This window comes from Mus caroli, chromosome 2, assembly GCF_900094665.2.
Source record: "Mus caroli chromosome 2, CAROLI_EIJ_v1.1, whole genome shotgun sequence".
NCBI classification, from domain to species: domain Eukaryota; kingdom Metazoa; phylum Chordata; class Mammalia; order Rodentia; family Muridae; genus Mus; species Mus caroli.
Window position 1 is genome coordinate 7,587,031 of NC_034571.1, and position 5,365 is coordinate 7,592,395.

The following is a 5,365-nucleotide window of genomic DNA, read 5'->3' on the forward strand; positions in this document are numbered from 1 at the left end:
TCCTGGGAGACCACTTTCTTATTGGCCCAAGGGAAGATTAATGGACAGCTTTTCATGCTGTTAGGCCACTGGGGAAAATTTCAGGTGTTAACAAAAACTGGAGGATATACAACAAAATCAATTGTGGTTTTTTTTCCTCCAAAAAGATTTTGTGTCCTGATTTGTTATTTTTGATGCTGTAGTACATGTCACCAATGAACTATGGGCATCACATTTTATTTTTTATTTTTTGGACAAGGTCTTGCCCAGGCTGGCCTCAAACTCCTAATCCTCCTGCTCCCATCCCACCTGGCACCCAGGCAGCATCAACTTTAACCCTCATTAAAGTTATACTTTCGGCTCACAACTTGCCTTGTGTGGCGCGTAACTACAGGGCGCACAACTGATTTACAGGCAGTTGGCTAGCTGGCTCACACACAAGCACACAAGCTCACCATTGGCCATTGCTGTTTGTTCAGAAAGACATTCTACAGGATCACGTTTTCAAATCTCATTTTAAAACAAGTGTGCCAGGAACCGAAACACAGCATCTTCTTGTTCATCTTGGAAAGAGGCCAGCCATGGGGTAAGGCATGCCCACCAATCCCCTTGCCTGTAGCAAACATCCATATGCGTTCGCTCGCATACAAATTCATAGCCCATCAGGTTTTATCCAAAAATGAAGATTGCTGTCACATTATTACTCTTTTGCATTTGTTAAAGTAGTTCTCTTAACTAGTGATTTTCCTTAACTGGACATAATCTCAAAGGATACATTCTGAAATCAGACACCTAGAGGACAAATATTAAAAACTTTCTCTCGGGTTTAAAGTTTCCCCACACCTTCTAGATTTGCATAGCAGTGCCCAGCTTTATCTCTAAGAAGCATGCTGTATTTTCTGACTTTGTTTCTTTGAGAAGGAAGACTTATTACCCAGGGACAGTCATAATTTTAGCTTACCAAATTATATTCTAGTTGTTTTATTATATACTCTTAATTAATTCCAAGTAGGTTTTTAAAATAATCTAAAACTTCTCAATATCTATTTCTTTATAAGTACTACTGACCATTATCCTTCCAATATCCCCTGAATTAAAGTAAATATAGTCCAGGATTATAATGCACAAAGCCTTACATAGATGGGGCTGGGAGAAGGGGGCAGGAAAGAGCTGGGGCCCATTTGTATCATGCCATGGAGAAACTGTCCTGAATAGAGGAGAAGAGTCTTTGTAAAAATGACAACTTTGCCCCTTCTTAGAATTGGGAACAAAACACCCATGGAAGGAGTTACAGAGACAAAGTTTGGAGCTGAGACAAAAGGACAGACCATCTAGAGCCTGCTATACCCAGAGATTCACCCCATAATCAGCTTCCAAACGCTGACACCATTGCATACACTAGTAAGATTTTGCTGAAAGGACCCTGATATAGCTGTCTCTTGTGAGACTATGCCGGGGCCTAGCAAACACAGAAGTGGATGCTCACAGTCAGCTATTGGATGGATCACAGGGCCCCCAATGGAGGAGCTAGAGAAAGTACCCAAGGAGCTAAAGGGATCTAAAACCCTATAGGTGGAACAACAATATGAACTAACCAGTACCCCCTGAGCTCGTGTCTCTAGCTGCATATGGATCAGAAGTTGGCCTGGTCGGCCATCAGTGGAAAGAGAGGCCCATTGGTCGTGCAAACTTTATATGCCTCAGTACAGGGGAACGCCAGAGCCAAGAAGTGGGAGTGGGTGGGTAGGGGAAGAGGGGGAGGGTATGGGGGACTTGAAATGTAAATGAAGAAAATACCTAATAAAAAAATGTCAAAAAAAGGACAAATACCAAAAAACATAACAAAACAAAACGAAACAAAAACCAAAAACAAAACACCACAAGTAACATTCAGTCTAGTAACACAGTTTCCTGTTCCTTTTTGATGGACACTAACACGGGGTGGTCAGGTTCAGTTACTTCTGAGTCCCCACTGCCAAGCAGGACTGACCGTCCCTCGTCCAGGGCGAACACGTCTGAGTTCTGGTTCTGGCAGGATGTTTGACCACCTCATTGGGTGTGGAGAACGTCTTGTCACACAGGTTGCACTTTTAGGGCTTGTTGGCCTGCACCAGCATATTGTCCATCTGGCTGCCTTCCTCGAACGTACAGAGCTCCAGTGTCTGCTTGTCTACCGTGGTGTAGGTGTCAATGCTCTGGTTGAGGCACACGTGGCGTGCGGCCTGATTGGCCCGACAGAAACTCTTGTCACAGGTGCTGCACTTGAAGGGTTTGCCCGTGTGAATGTACATGTGCTCACACCAGTGGCTTTTCTGGATGAACTTGCGGCCGCAGATCGTGCACTCATCCTTGCGCCTCTTCACTTCCCTCTCTTGGTCTGCCTGCTCCAGGTTGTAGATGTCTGCAATGTCTGAGGGCGGTGGTGTCTCCGACTGTTGCTGCCCATCGGAGATGTGCAGCAGCTAGCTGTCGCTGATCATCCCCGCCTCCAGTACTTCCAGAGCATCCTTGTCCAGGTCGGCCGCATTGCTGCGGGTCCAAGGCCTTCCCCTGGCGGGCCCGCAGTGAAGGGCACCCCGGTGTGGATCTGCAGATGCTCCCGCAGGCTTCTGCGCAGCGTGAAGCAACGGTTGCACAGGTGGCAGGCATAGTACTTGGGGCTTCAATTCCTCTTTATGATGCTTGGCTTCATGTGGGCGATGGTAAGGGATGGTGGCTGCTCGTCAGAGGAAGAGGCCTCTAGGTTGGTCTCCTCCCCAGGAGGAGGGGGAGGCACAGGTGTGGAGACAAGTTCAGGTGACAGCGAGGTCTGCAGGGGGTCTGCGGGAGTTATATTTGTCCGATTCACCTGGGCTAGGTTTGAAGTCAACTGGGACAGCTGCGAGGTCTCTGGTACATGCTCCTGGTTCATCCTGGATGCCTGTGGCCTAGGCTCCCTCCCAAGTTTCTCAGGCCCTAAATTCATCTTGGTGGCTTGTCTCAGCTCTGAATTCCGTACAAGGATGAGGCCAGAGGTAAGACTTGCTCAGGATGGGAAAAGCTGCCTTGACTGGCTGGGGTGACTTCCTGGATGAGGGGGTATGCATGAAGGAATTTGATCCCTTGCTCCAGCCTCACAGGGTCGATGAGCTGTGGGGCCATCTTCCCGGTATACATCGGGTGGAGCAGATAGCTGAATATGTCAGGCTGTATGTCAGTGGGCTTCAGGCGGATACATTCACTGGTCTGATGGACAAACAACATCTTAAAGTAATTGGAGAATGAAGCGAAAACTGATTTGTGTGCCTTGAAGTACACATCACCGATTGCAACACCGTGCAGTCACACAGGAAACCATACTCTTCGCTGAGCGTTTAACTGCTGCAGTAGAATAAGTCCATGGTTGGTCAAATCCATTTTTAAACAAATCTGTCGCCGGTGCGGGCGGCCGCGGCGGGGCGGGAGGTGGGAGGCAGAGCCGGGCGGCCTGGTCTAACTGTCCCCGCAGCCGCCTCTGCCCCGCGTTGTTGTTGTTGTTGTTGTTGTTGCTGCTGCTGCTGCTGCTGCTGCTGCTGCTGCTGCTGCTGCTGCTGCTGCTGCTGCTGCTGCTTGCTGCTACCGCCACGGTCCGTGTCTCCGGCTCAGCGCAGTGGCAGAAGGCAGCAGCGGGGCTTTTCCTGTTAAGGTCACATGACCGACGGAGAGCGAGGAGCCTGATTCTTCTTAATACCCCTAGCTCAACAGAGCTCAACTTCTTCATCTATAACATCAATGTTTGGGGAAAATATTCAATTCTCTAACACTGTCTGAGTGAATACATTGTATCTTTGGGACCTGATAATTCCTGCATTTGTGGGGTTTTTTGTTTGTTTGTTTTGTTTTTTGGCTTCTCTGCTATACTCTTCCCATTCTCCACTACTCCCTCCACCAACAGATCACAAGAATGACATAATAAGCTGCGTGGTGGTGGCGCACACCTTTAATCCCAGTACTTGGGAAGCAGAAGCGGGTGGATTTCTGAGTTCGAGGCCAGCCTGGTCTACAAAGTGAGTTCCAGGACAGCCAGGGCTACACAGAGAAACCCTGTCTTGAAACAAACAAACAAACAAACAACAAACAAAGAATGAGATAGTCAGAACGTCCTTATGCTACGGATTTTGTAAGCCTAGGTTATGATCATTTGCAACATGCTATAATGTTTTGTGCCTACCCAAGCATGAAATAAGATGTAGATGCTAGATTTAATGCCATATTAATATATAGTGAGGATGTAAGTTTATGTGTGTACTTACTCTATTAGGCCCAGGAATAACATTTTACCATATCCATCTGGTCCTTACAATCGTTCTCCCTCATCTTATGTAATGATCCTTGGGAGGAGGGGTGTGATACAGGTGCCCCCACTGAGAGTAAGCAACCCATAGCTCTCATTCTTTTTGTGCTGACCAGTGTGGGTCTCTGTATTGATCATTACTTGATGAGGAAAAAAGGTTCTTTTATGAGGGTGGAGAGATTCACTAGTCTATAAGTATTTTGAATCTTTAGATATCTGTGTTCAAATGAGTGATTTGATATCATATCCACAAATCCACAGTCAAATTCTGTTGCTAAAGCAGATCCAACAGGTTTGACTTAATAAAAAAGCAGTATCTTAAGTGGGGCAGTGGTGGCCCACGCCTTTAATCCCAGCACTTGGGAGGCAGAGGCAGATGGATTTCTGAGTTCATAGGCCAGCTTGGTCTACAAAGTGAATTCCAGGACAGCCAGGGCTACACAGAGAAACCCTGTCTCGAAATGCCCCCCCCGCCCCCCCGCAAAAAAAAAGCAGTATCTTCTATTTCTTTGTATTTCTACTAGTAGTCAATCTTGTGCAGATTTTGAATTTGTATTTAAATAAAATAGGGTAAGTAGCTGTTTTCTCAAGAATTTTATTTTATTTGCAAATAACACTTAAACTAGTCAGTTGAATTAATATGATATATAAGGACATGTTTTCCTGCAAACACAGCACTATATATAAGAAATGAAATGTTTATCCAAGATACAGTATCAATTTCACTTGGCAGAAGGCCCTGGGTTCTCAAAAAGGAGAGAGAGAAACCTGAGTTTGATGATGGAACGTCAAGGACTATGAAATGGAAATAAGCGTCTTGAGTTGATCTGAAAATATTCATGAGGGAAAACACATGTAAAAACCACTGTTTTCTTGACCTTTTTTCTCTCTCATTTTATAAAAACCTGAAAACCTTGCTCCATGGGGATTGGGTTCTTTATCTGCAAAGAAAGAATTGGATGGATCCACTTTTGCTCTCCTCTTTCTCTTAGAAGGTCTATCATCAGGGACTCGGATTCTGCAAAAGGAAAGGAAAGGAAAGGAAAGGAAGGGAAGGGAAGGGAAGGGAAGGGA

General features: G+C 45.9%; 1 pseudogene; it reads right to left on the reverse strand.

Annotated features, from left to right (window-relative positions):
* Positions 1-1,869: 1,869 nt before the first annotated feature.
* On the reverse strand, positions 1,870-3,375 carry LOC110290497 (annotated as a pseudogene).
* Positions 3,376-5,365: the final 1,990 nt, after the last annotated feature.